Source organism: Melanerpes formicivorus, unplaced genomic scaffold (genome assembly GCF_026170545.1).
Source record: "Melanerpes formicivorus ecotype bairdi unplaced genomic scaffold, bMelFor1.0.p_v2 SCAF_133, whole genome shotgun sequence".
In the NCBI taxonomy this organism is placed as follows: Eukaryota; Metazoa; Chordata; class Aves; order Piciformes; family Picidae; genus Melanerpes; species Melanerpes formicivorus.
The window spans coordinates 134,780-148,389 of NW_027142485.1; positions in this window are offsets into that span (position 1 = coordinate 134,780).

Here is a 13,610-nt window from a genome sequence, read left to right on the forward strand (position 1 = left end):
AGAATGCTAGGAGGCCTGCCTGGATGGGCAAGGAGCTACTGGACACACTATTACTTAAAAGGAAACTCTACAGGAAGTGGAGGGAAGGACAGGTAGAACAGGGGGAATATAAGGAAGCTGCCCGAGCAGCAAGAGTCCTGGTTAGGAAAGCCAAAGCAGAGTTTGAGTTGAATCTAGCCAGGGAGATTAAAGGGAATACTAAGAACTTTTACAGGTATATTAATGGGAAGAAGAAGACTAGGGAAGGTGTGGGCCCCCTCAGAAAGGAAAATGGTGACATGGTCACATGTGATGAGGAAAAGGCTGAGGTACTTAATAACTTCTTTACCTCAGTCTTCACTGCAAGGGCCTCTAGCCACACTCCTGATGTTATGGAAGTCAAAGCCAGGGACAGGGAGGAAGAACTGCCCATTGTAAGTGCAGATCAGGTTCGTGATCATCTGAAGAACCTGAAAGTGTTCAAGTCCATGGGACCCGACGGGATACACCCACGGGTACTGAGAGAACTGGCAGATGAGGTTGCTAAACCCCTCTCTATTATATTTCAAAAGTCATGGCAATCTGGTGAAGTCCCCACAGACTGGAAAAGGGGAAACATTGCCCCCATCTTCAAAAAGGGCAAGAAGGAGGAACCAGAGAACTACAGGCCAGTCAGTCTCACCTCTGTGCCTGGAAAGATCATGGAGCAGATCCTCCTGGAGTCACTACTCGCTCAAAAGAATAGTGAAGAGGTGATTGGGAACAGTCAGCATGGCTTTGCCAAGGGCAAATCCTGCCTGACCAACCTGGTGGCCTTCTATGAGCAGGTGACAAAATTAATAGATGAGGGGCGAGCAACTGATGTCGTTTACCTGGACCTGAGCAAAGCCTTCGACACTGTCCCACACCACATCCTGGTCTCCAAACTGGTGACACATGGGTTTGATGGGTGGACCACTAGATGGATAAGGAACTGGCTTGATGGCCGCACCCAAAGAGTGGCTGTCAATGGCTCCATGTCCCAGTGGAGGCCAGTGACAAGCGGAGTCCCTCAGGGATCAGTCCTGGGACCTGTCTTATTCAACATCTTTGTGGGTGACATGGACAGTGGCATTGAGTGCACCCTCAGCAAGTTTGCTGATGACACCAAGCTGTGTGGTGCAGCAGACATGCTGGAGGGAAGGGAGGCCATCCAGAGGGACCTTGACAGGCTGGAGAGGTGGGCACAAGCCAACCTCATGAAGTTCAATAAGAGCAAGTGCAGGGTCCTGCATCTGGGTCGAGGCAATCCCAGGCACAAATACAGGCTGGGCAGTGACTGGCTGGAAAGTAGCCCTGAGGAGAGAGACTTGGGGGTGCTGGTGGACAAAAAGCTCAACATGAGCTCTCAATGTGCACTTGCAGCCCGCAAAGCCAATCAGATCCTGGGCTGCATCGGGAGAAGTGTGGCTAGCAGGTCGAGGGAGGTGATCCTCCCCCTCTACTCAGCCCTGGTGAGACCCCACCTGGAGTACTGTGTCCAGTTCTGGAGCCCCTATTACAAGAGGGATGTGGAGCTGCTGGAACGTGTCCAGTGAAGGGCCACAAGGATGATCAGAGGGCTGGAGCACCTCTCCTATGAGGACAGACTGAAGGAGTTGGGGCTGTTCAGTCTGCAGAAGAGAAGGCTCCGAGGTGACCTAATTGTCGCCTTCCAGTATCTGAAAGGGGCCTACAGGAAGGCTGGGGAAGGACTTCTCAGGATATCAGGTAGTGATAGGACTAGGGGGAATGGAATGAAGCTGGAGGTGGGGAGATTCAGGCTGGACGTGAGGAGGAGGTTCTTCACCATGAGAGTGGTGAAACCCTGGAATGTGTTGTCCAGGGAGGTGGTCGAGGCCCCGTCCCTGGGGGTGTTTAAGAGCAGGCTGGATGAGGCTCTGTCCAGCCTGATCTAGTGTGGGGTGTCCCTGCCCATGGCAGGGGGGTTGGAACTAGATGATCCTTGTGGTCCCTTCCAATCCTGAATGAAACTATGAAACTATGAAACTATGAGCCTCCAAGTGATTTGCAGCACAAAGCCCCATTTGCGGGAGCCTGAGTAGCAGTTTTAAAGTTATTAACTTCTGCAGTTAGGAAATTCCTCCTTAAGTGGCATCTTTAACAAATGCTGCACAAAATTACCTTCACCAATCAAAACATACAGATACAATTAATTTGACTTGAATTTTAAACCTCCCTGACATCAACAAGATGAGCTGTATTTTATCTCCCTGGCTACCACTACCCAAGCTGAGTGCCAAATCTGGCAGTGACATAAAATCAGTACAGCTCGATGTTTTTGTGCTCATTTGCGCAGATTCATTAAGCCAGTTGTGATGGGGATGCTTAATCACACATGCAGGCAGGCACAACCCCAAAATCGTTGCTGGGATGAGATGGAGCAAGCCCGATCCCAGGCACAAGCCTAGCTGCTTTTAAGTTACAAGCACCATGTGGACCACCCTTTAAAACTGCCAAGAGCCTGGGCAGTTAATGTGCATCAATATGATGCTGTACTGGCAGGTTTGTGCCAGTTTTTAGCCTGTTGTTGCAGGGGTCAGTGAAGGTGACACTAGCCTGCTTGAGAAGTAGATGCCTCTAGTGCATAACAAGATGCAATGTGTTTGTGGCCAAGATTTTTCTTCCTGCTGAAAGAACAGGACATGAATTTCCAGGCTGAAATAGGGCAAGACCTTGTTAGGTCACCTCACCTGTCTCCACCTGGCTATGAAAATGAGTTAAATATGAAACTCTTCAGCTGAACTGATTAACCAGCTCCAACACTGCTGGGATCTGCTGAGGCAGAAGTAGTGGAAACATGCACAGGTGTGGGATGAGACGCAGAGGGATGTGCTGGGCATTGAGCTCATCTGAAACACCCAGCAGGAGCACACAAAGACTGAGCTCTGCAAGCTGGGGCCCAGTGGAGAGCCTGCCTGCTGCAGAAATGGGGATGAATGACCTCCAAGTCACTCTGTGTGTGACCGTTTGAGGCTGTGCCTTTAAGAAAGGGACAGTGCTGGGACACTCTGGCTGAATGTTTTGGAATAATAACAAAAATAATCAGATATTCTAAACGAATTTCATTGGTAGATTGGTAGAATGCAACTTTATGTTTTGAGTTCAGTTGGAATTTTTCTCAGTTTCTCTCTGTCCTGCTTTTCCAGCCTGTCTGCTTCTGAGCAGCTGCAGTTCTGACCTTGGATAAAGATAAGCACTAATCCTACTAATAGGCCTACTAAAATTCTTCTTTCTTAATAACTACCTTTTTCTCTCTCTAACCCTCTTTGGGAAAAAAGGGAGGTAGGGGGAGAGAAGGGGGTACAGGGGGAAACCCTCCTCTGTCCAGAGGAGGGAATTTCGTTCCTGTATTCTTTTTTTTCCTTGCTGTATATTTCTGTACATACATTGCAAATACTGTATATATATTGTATATCTAACCTGCCTTTCCACATTGCCTGTAAAATATAGCATTCCTTCCGCTTCTCCGGCTGAGTTACCTGTGGGTTTTTTTCCTCTTTATGGGGGAGAGAAAGCTAGGCCTTCTCTCTCAACCCACTACATTTTTTAATTGGCGCACAATGTGGGGCAGAAATAGCTTGATTTATTCCTTGCTCGAGTCAGACTAGCAAGCATGAAGGTGTTTTGGATTTTAGAGCGTCTGTTCTTCTCAGTTTTTGGGGTTCTGATTTACAAGTATTGTCTGGGCCTCCTTATCGATCACATAGGTAAATATTTAATGCAGAAATTATATTTATGGTTCAGGTATAAGTTTCAGGTTCTGGTGAAGAACCTCCTCCTCACATCTAGCCTGAAGTGGGGAGATTCAGGCTAGATGTGAGGAGGAGGTTCTTCACCATGAGAGTGGTGAAACCCTGGAATGTGTTGTCCAGGGAGGTGGTCGAGGACCCATCCCTGGAGGTGTTTAAGAGCAGGCTGGATGAGGCTCTGTCCAGCCTGATCTAGTGTGGGGTGCCCCTGCCCATGGCAGGGGGGTTGGAACTACATGATCCATGTGGTCCCTTCCAACCCTGAATGAAACTATGAAACTATGAAACTATGTATGACTGCTGTCTGGGTTTTTTTCAGCTTAGTAGATATGGCAACATAACTTTGAGCACATTGCCAATTGAGATAAGGGAGTTTAAGATTCCAGTAGGTCAAAGAGTAATTTTAAGTGATGGCTGGGATCCAAAGCTGATTTTTTCGATGTGTGTAAACTGGCTATCGGTGATACTTAATGTGTATTTGTTATATTCTTTGCGCCGGGAGGCAAAAGTATCTAAGGCCTGTTTCACTATTAACCATAGATAAAAGAAAAGGACACTGATGCCCAGAGAGAACACTGCTGCCCATTGCACTCAAAGTTCCACACCCTACCAAGTGAGCCACTGAAGCTGTCTGTCAGATCTGAGTTTTCTGTTGAATCTGCAGTTGTGGGACAGCACAAGATACAGGACATTAAATTGCCGGATGCTTCTCATACTGTGCATCACAGATAATACAGAACCAACCGTGACTCTTTGTTGCCCATTCAGAATCTGATTTGTCAGTTGGAGAGTCAGAAAGTCGTCAGCAAAACTCACTCATAGTTTCATAGTTTCATAGTTTCATTCAGGGTTGGAAGGGACCACAAGGATCATCTAGTTCCAATCCCCCTGCCATGGGCAGGGACACCCCACACTAGATCAGGCTGGACAGAGCCTCATCCAGCCTGCTCTTAAACACCTCCAGGGATGGGTCCTCAACCACCTCCCTGGACAACACATTCCAGGGTTTCACCACTCTCATGGTGAAAAACCTCCTCCTCACATCTAGCCTGAATCTCCCCACCTCCAGCTTCATTCCATTCACCCTAGTCCTGTCACTACCTGAGATCCTGAGAAGTCCTTCCCCAGCCTACCTGTAGGCCCTCTTCAGATACTGGAAGGCCACAATTAGGTCACCTTGGAGCCTTCTCTTCTGCAGACTGAACAGCCCCAACTCCTTCAGTCTGTCCTCATAGGAGAGGTGCTCCAGCCCTCTGATCATCCTTGTGGCCCTTCTCTGGACATGCTCCAGCACCTCCACATCCCTCTTGTAATAGGGGCTCCAGAACTGGACACAGTACTCCAGGTGGGGTCTCACCAGGGCTGAGTAGAGGGGGAGGATCACCTCCCTCGACCTGCTAGCCACACTTCTCCTGATGCAGCCCAGGATCTGATTGGCTTTGCGGGCTGCAAGTGCACATTGAGAGCTCATGTTGAGCTTTTTGTCCACCAGCACCCCCAAGTCTCTCTCCTCAGGGCTACTTTCCAGCCAGTCACTGCCCAGCCTGTATTTGTGCCTGGGATTGCCTCGACCCAGATGCAGGACCCTGCACTTGCTCTTATTGAACTTCATGAGGTTGGCTTGTGCCCACCTCTCCAGCCTGTCAAGGTCCCTCTGGATGGCCTCCCTTCCCTCCAGCGTGTCTGCTGCACCACACAGCTTGGTGTCATCAGCAAACTTGCTGAGGGTGCACTCAATGCCACTGTCCATGTCACCCACAAAGATGTTGAACAAGACAGGTCCCAGGACTGATCCCTGAGGGACTCCGCTTGTCACTGGCCTCCACTGGGACATGGAGCCATTGAGAGCCACTCTTTGGGTGCGGCCATCAAGCCAGTTCCTTATCCACCTAGTGGTCCACCCATCAAACCCATGTGTCACCAGTTTGGAGACCAGGATGTGGTGTGGGACAGTGTTGAAGGCTTTGCTCAGGTCCAGGTAAACAACATCAGTTGCTCGCCCCTCATCTATTAATTTTGTCACCTGCTCATACAAGGCCACCAGGTTGGTCAGGCAGGATTTGCCCTTGGCAAAGCCATGCTGACTGTTCCCAATCACCTCTTCACTTTTCTTCTGAGCGAGTAGTGACTCCAGGAGGATTTGCTCCATGATCTTTCCAGGCACAGAGGTGAGACTGACTGGCCTGTAGTTTCGGGTTCCTCCTTCTCACCCTTTTTGAAGATGGGGGCAGTGTTTCCCCTTTTCCAGTCTGTGGGGACTTCACCAGATTGCCATGACTTTTGAAATATAATAGAGAGGGGTTTAGCAACCTCATCTGCCAGTTCTCTCAGTACCCGTGGGTGTATCCCGTCGGGTCCCATGGACTTGAACACTTTCAGGTTCTTCAGATGATCACGAACCTGATCTGCACTTACAATGGGCAGTTCTTCCTCCCCGTCCCTGGCTTTGACTTCCATAACATCAGGAGTGTGGCTAGAGGCCCTTGCAGTGAAGACTGAGGTAAAGAAGTTATTAAGTACCTCAGCCTTTTCCTCATCACTTGTGACCATGTCACCATTTTCCTTTCTGAGGGGGCCCACACCTTCCCTAGTCTTCTTCTTCCCATTAATATACCTGTAGAAGTTCTTAGTGTTCCCTTTAATCTCCCTGGCTAGATTCAATTCAAACTCTGCTTTGGCTTTCCTAACCAGGACTCTTGCTGCTCGGGCAGCTTCCTTATATACCCCCTGTTCTACCTGTCCTTCTCTCCACTTCCTGTAGAGTTTCCTTTTAAGTAATAGTGTGTCCAGTAGCTCCTTGCCTATCCAGCAGGCCTCCTAGCATTCTTACCTGCTTTTCTCTTTGTTGGTACACAGAGCTCCTGGACACAGAGGAGGTGGTCCTTGAATACTGACCAGCTGTCCTGGGTCCCTCTTCCCTCCGGGGCTTTGTCCCACGACACTTTGGCTAGCAGATCCCTGAAGCGATCAAAATCTGCACGCCTAAAGTCTAGGGTCGTGAGTTTGGAATACTTCCTCCTGATTGCCCTGAGGATATTAAATTCAACTGCTTCATGGTCACTGCAGCCAAGGCCGTCTCTGAGCCTCACATTGCTTACCAGCCCTTCCCTGTTGGTGAGAACAAGGTCCAGCATAGCACCATTTCTTGTTGGTTCCTCTACCATTTGGAGGAGGAAGTTGTCTTCTATGCAGTCCAGGAACATCCTGGATTGCTGGTGCCTTGCTGTGTTGTCCCTCCAGCAGATGTCAGGGTGGTTGAAATCACCCATGAGGACCAGGGCTTGTGACCTGGAAGCTGCTTCTATTTGCCTATGGAGGGCCTCATCTGCTTGGATCTGCTGGTCAGGTGGCCTGTAGGAGACCCCCACAGTAATATCTCCTTCCCCTGTCCTGCCTTTAATTTTAACCCATATGCTCTCAACTAGCTCATCATCCCTCCCCAGTTGGAGCTCCACTGATTCCAACTGGCTATTGACATAGAGGGCAACACCTCCTCCTCTCCTTCCCTGCCTATCCTTCCTAAAGAGTTTATACCCACCTATCCCTACATTCCAGTCATGGGATTCATCCCACCAAGTTTCAGTAACAGCCACTATGTCGTGGCACCCCAGCAGCACAGTGGCCCTTAACTCATCCTGTTTGTTGCCCAAGCTGCGCGCATTCGCATAGAAGCACTTCAGCTGGGCTGGCCCTGTCCTCCTCTTGTGCCAAATCCCCTCGGTTTCCACAGAATGTCCTGGTGGATCATTCTTGGCTTGCCTCAGGGCAGCAAGTTGAGAGCCCTTACCAGCTCTCCTTCTCTCTACTGCTGGTGAGCTGCCCCTCTGTTTGTCACCAGCCAGCAGGAGACTATTAACCCCTTCCCCCTTCAAATCTAGTTTAAAGTCCTATCAATGAGCCCTGCCAATTCCTGCCCCAGGATTCTTATCCCCCTCTGGGACAAGTGTGTCCCATAAGTAGTTTTCAGCTCAGGTGCCTTGAAAACCAATCCATGATTGTGGAACCCAAAGCCCTGTCGATGGCACCAGCCCCTGAGCCATGAATTGATCTGTCGGCCCTTCCTCAGTGTGTCCTCATCCATTGCCGACGTTAGAGGGATGGCAGAGAACACGACTTGAGCCCCTGATCCCTTTAGCATTTGCCCTAAGGTTCTGAAGTCTTTTTTAATAGATTGTGAGCCTCTCATTGTTACATCGTCACTGCCCACCTGAAAGACCAGCAGTGGGTAGTAGTCTGAAGGACTCACGAGGTTGGGAATTCTACCTACAACATATTTTACTTGGGCACCAGGGAGGCAGCTGACCGCTTTATGAAATTGGTCTATGAAATTCACCTTTCAACAGTCCAGTGTGGCCTGTGCGGAAGCAGAATGGAGACTGGCGTGTGACAGTGGACTACCGACCCCTGAATGAAGTAACCCACCTATGAGTGCAGCAGTACCAGACATGATGGAACTACAGTATGAGCTGAAATCCAAAGAGGCCAAATGGTATGCTACCATAGACATTGCTAATGCATTTTTCTCTATTCCCAGAGCAGAGGAATGCAGGCCTCAATTTGCTTTCACCTGGAGAGGAATCCAGTACACTTTAAACAGGTTGTCAATGGGCTGGATCCACAGCTCAAGCATCTGTCATGCAGTAATCCACGATGCTCTGGAGAAAAACACTGCTACAGAACACATCCAGTTCATCGATGATATCATCATCTGGGGTAAAACTGCTGAGGAAGTCTTCAAGAAAGGTAACAAAATCATTGACATTCTTCTGAATGCAGGTTTTCCCATCAAGCGAGACAAGGTGAAAGGACCTACCACAGAGATTCACTTTCTAGGAGTGCGGTGGCAGGATGGACGCCGACACATTCCAGTGGATGTGGTAAATAGAGTCTCCACCATGGCAAATCCCACAAACAAGCAAGAGACCTTACATTTCTTGGGGATAGTGGGATTTTGGAGACTGCACATCCCTGGATACAGTCAGATTGTGAAACCTCTGTATGATGTGACTTGAAAGAGAAACCATTTCCCCTGGGGACCTGAACAACAAGCAGCCTTTGACCAGATAAAGTAAGAAGTAATTCAAGCGATGGGTCTGGGACCTGTCCGAGATGGTCCAGACATTAAGAACATTTTGTACACGGCTGCAAGTGAGAATGGTCCAACCTGGTGCTTGTGGCAGAAAGCTCCAGGTGAGACACGTGGACGACCTCTTGGTTTCTGGAGTCGAGGTTACAGAGGTTCAGAGGCTAATTATACTCCAACAGAGAAAGAAATTTTAGCTGCCTATGAAGGAGTAAAAGCATCTTCTGAAGTGATTGGAACTGAATCACAACTTCTCTTAGCTCCCAGATTACCAGTTTTGAATTGGATGTTCAAAGGCAAAGGCTCCACACCACATCATGCCACAGACTCAACCTGGTCTAAGTGGATGGCTCTGATAACACAGAGAGCTCCAATGGGAAATCTTGAAAGACCTGGTCTAGTGGAGGTGATCTCAAGTTGGCCTGAAGGCATCAACTGTGCTAAACCTCCAGAGGAGAAAGTAACTCGTGCTGAGGAAGCTCCTCCTTACAATGACCTCTCTGATGATGAAAAGAAATATGCTTTGTTCACAGACGGTTCCTGTCGTCTTGTTGGAAACAAGCGAAGGTGGAAGTCTGCAGTGTGGAGTCCAACACGCCGAGTTGCAGAGGCGAAAGATGGAGAAGGAGAATCCAGTCAGTTTGCAGAGGTAAAAGCTGTCCAGCTAGCTCTCGATGTGGCTGAACGTGAGAGATGGCCAAAGCTTTATCTCTACACCGACTCATGGATGGTAGCCAATGCTCTGTGGGGTTGGCTAAAGAACTGGAAGAAGAGTGGTCGGCAGAGAAAAGGAAAACCCATCTGGGCAGCCGACCTATGGCAGGACACTACTGATTGAATCGAGAGAATTCCAGTGAAGGTGAGACACATCGATGCTCACATTCCTAAGAGCAAAGCTACTGAGGAACAGCAACACAACCATCAGGCAGATCTAGCTGCAAGAGTTTCTCAAGTAGACATGGACTCTAATCTTGATCTCGACTGGAAACACCGAGGTGAGATATTCTTAGCTCGGTGGGCTCATGATTCGTCAGGACATCAAGGCAGAGATGCAACATACCAATGGGCTCGTGACAGATCCATAGACATTTCCATGGATGCTATCACACAAGTCATCCATGACTGTGACATTTGTGCTGCTATTAAGCAGGCAAAACGACTTAAGCCCTTGTGGTATGGTGACAGATGGTCCAAGTACAAGTATGGTGAAGATTGGCAGATTGACTACATCACTCTACCACGTTCTCGTTCTGGTAAGCAGTACGTGCTTACTATGGTAGAGGCAAACACTGGATGGTTGGAAACTTATCCAGTTCCACATGCAACTGCACGCAACACCATTCTCGGTCTGGAGAGACAGATCCTGTGGAGACACGGAACTCCAGAGAGGATTGAGTCAGACAACGGAACTCATTTCAAGAACAACCTTGTAAAGAGCTGGGCAAAAGAGCACGGTATTGAGTGGATATTCCATATTCCCTACTATGCACCAGCTTCAGGGAAGATTGAATGCTACAACGGTTTGTTGAAGACCACTCTTAAAGCCATGGGGGGTGGATCTTTGAAAAACTGGGAAAAACATTTAGCACAAGCAACCTGGCTGGTAAATAGTAGAGGTTAAGTGAACCGAGCTGGACCTGCACATACAGATTTGCTACGGAAAGTAGAAGGTGATAGATTTCCTGTTGTTAGAGAAAAGAATCTGTTAGGTAAAACTGTTTGGGTATTTTCACCCTCAGGAGAGGCTAGACCTGTCTGAGGGGTGGTTTCAGCTGAAGGTCCAGGTCACACTTATTGGGTAATGCAAGAGAATGGTGAAATTCAGTGTATTCCACAAAGAAATTTAACTTTAGCTGAAAGAGGTTAATTTCGAACTGCTGTACAGCTACATCGCGTCCAGAGGAAGAATGAACAAGGAATCTATGGTGCACGAACCCTGAGATCCCTGAGAGCCCTGAGTCAACTAAGAGACCCTGAGATTCCCTGTTTCCCTTTTCTTCGCTTCGCCGGCGAAGAAATGAACCGTTTTCCATTTTTCTCATTTTCTGATTTTTCTTGGACTTTTGAATCATCTACATCTGAGCATAGCCGGAATGGAATCTCCAGGGAGATTAAAGGGAATACTAAGAACTTTTACAGGTATATTAATGGGAAGAAGAAGACTAGGGAAGGTGTGGGCCCCCTCAGAAAGGCAAAATGGTGACATGGTCGCATGTGATGAGGAAAAGGCTGAGGTACTTAATAACTTCTTTACCTCAGTCTTCACTGCAAGGGCTTCTAGCCACACTCCTGATGTTATGGAAGTCAAAGCCAGGGACGGGGAGGAAGAACTGCCCATTGTAAGTGCAGATCAGGTTCGTGATCATCTGAAGAACCTGAAAGTGTTCAAGTCCATGGGACCCGACGGGTTACACCCACGGGTACTGAGAGAACTGGCAGATGAGGTTGCTAAACCCCTCTCTATTATATTTCAAAAGTCCTGGCAGTCTGGTGAAGTCCCCACAGACTGGAAAAGGGGAAACATTGCCCCCATCTTCAAAAAGGGCAAGAAGGAGGAACCAGGGAACTACAGGCCAGTCAGTCTCACCTCTGTGCCTGGAAAGATCATGGAACAGATCCTCCTGGAGTCACTACTCGCTCAAAAGAATAGTGAAGAGGTGATTTGGAACAGTCAGCATGGCTTTGCCAAGGGCAAATCCTGCCTGACCAACCTGGTGGCCTTCTATGAGCAGGTGACAAAATTAATAGATGAGGGGCGAGCAACTGATGTCGTTTACCTGGACCTGAGCAAAGCCTTCGACACTGTCCCACACCACATCCTGGTCTCCAAACTGGTGACACATGGGTTTGATGGGTGGACCACTAGATGGATAAGGAACTGGCTTGATGGCCGCACCCAAAGAGTGGCTGTCAATGGCTCCATGTCCCAGTGGAGGCCAGTGACAAGTGGAGTCCCTCAGGGATCAGTCCTGGGACCTGTCTTATTCAACATCTTTGTGGGGGACATGGACAGTGGCATTGAGTGCACCCTCAGCAAGTTTGCTGATGACACCAAGCTGTGTGGTGCAGCAGACACGCTGGAGGGAAGGGAGGCCATCCAGAGGGACCTTGACAGGCTGGAGAGGTGGGCACAGGCCAACCTCATGAAGTTCAATAAGAGCAAGTGCAGGGTCCTGCATCTGGGTCGAGGCAATCCCAGGCACAAATACAGGCTGGGCAGTGACTGGCTGGAGGGTAGCCCTGAGGAGAGAGACTTGGGGGTGCTGGTGGACAAGAAGCTCAACATGAGCTCTCAGTGTGCACTTGCAGCCCGCAAAGCCAATCAGATCCTGGGCTGCATCAGGAGAAGTGTGGCTAGCAGGTCGAGGGAGGTGATCCTCCCCCTCTACTCAGCCCTGGTGAGACCCCACCTGGAGTACTGTGTCCAGTTCTGGAGCCCCTATTACAAGAGGGATGTGGAGGTGCTGGAACGTGTCCAGAGAAGGGCCACGAGGATGATCAGAGGGCTGGAGCACCTCTCCTATGAGGACAGACTGAGGGAGTTGGGGCTGTACAGTCTGCAGAAGAGAAGGCTCCGAGGAGACCTAATTGTCGCCTTCCAGTATCTGAAGGGGGCCTACAGGAAGGCTGGGGAAGGACTTCTCAGGATATCAGGTAGTGATAGGACTAGGGGGAATGGAATGAAGCTGGAGGTGGGGAGATTCAGGCTGGACGTGAGGAGGAGGTTCTTCACCATGAGAGTGGTGAAACCCTGGAATGTGTTGTCCAGGGAGGTGGTCGAGGCCCCGTCCCTGGGGGTGTTTAAGAGCAGGCTGGATGAGGCTCTGTCCAGCCTGATCTAGTGTGGGGTGTCCCTGCCCATGGCAGGGGGGTTGGAACTAGATGATCCTTGTGGTCCCTTCCAACCCTGAATGAAACTATGAAACTATGAAACTATGAAACTATGAAACTATGAAACTTTACTCACAAACTGTAAATATCGCTTTGGATTGGATGGACAGTATGAACAGCCAATGAAATTGTTTAGAAGGGGTGGACTGTCACCGGTTGGGGCTGTCCCCTTAAGAAAGGGAATATGGTGGATGGAAGTTGGTAAATGAAAAGAATTATCTAAACTAATTTCATTGGTGAAGTGGGAGGAAGCACCTTCTGAACTGGGAGTGCAGGAAGGTATACTGGGCTTTCCGGCATTTTTCTGCAGTCTTGCTTCCACTTTTCCTTCGGGCAGCAGCTTTCTGTGCTGGGCTTTCTGCCAAGGCTTCGGCCTTGAAACCGGTAAGATATAAGGCCTGTATTAACTGCTTTCCAATTAACACAAAACTGCTTTTAACTTCGTTCTTTCTCTTTCTCTGTCTTTTCTAACCTACTCTGGGGAAAGGGGGGAGAGAGGGGAGAGTGGAGGTGGGGAACCCCCTCTGCCGAGGGGGGAACTCTCATTTCTGTGGTACTCTATTGTATATCTTTGTATATATTGTACATATTGTAAATTTATATATATATTCCCCTGCATATCCTACATTGCTTTATAAATATACAGCTCCACTGCTTTGCTAATTCAGCTGTGAGTTTTTTTTTCCCTTTCCCTTCAATTTTCTTTCCCTTTACTTTACGGGGGGAGGGAAGAGGCTTCTTGGCCTTACCCTTCCAACCCTCGACATCTGTGTGTTTGTGCCTATAAGTCAGCAACCATGCATTTACTGGGGTGGTTAGCAAGGCTTCAGTCATGCCTGAAATGAGAGATTTTCTTCTTTCACATC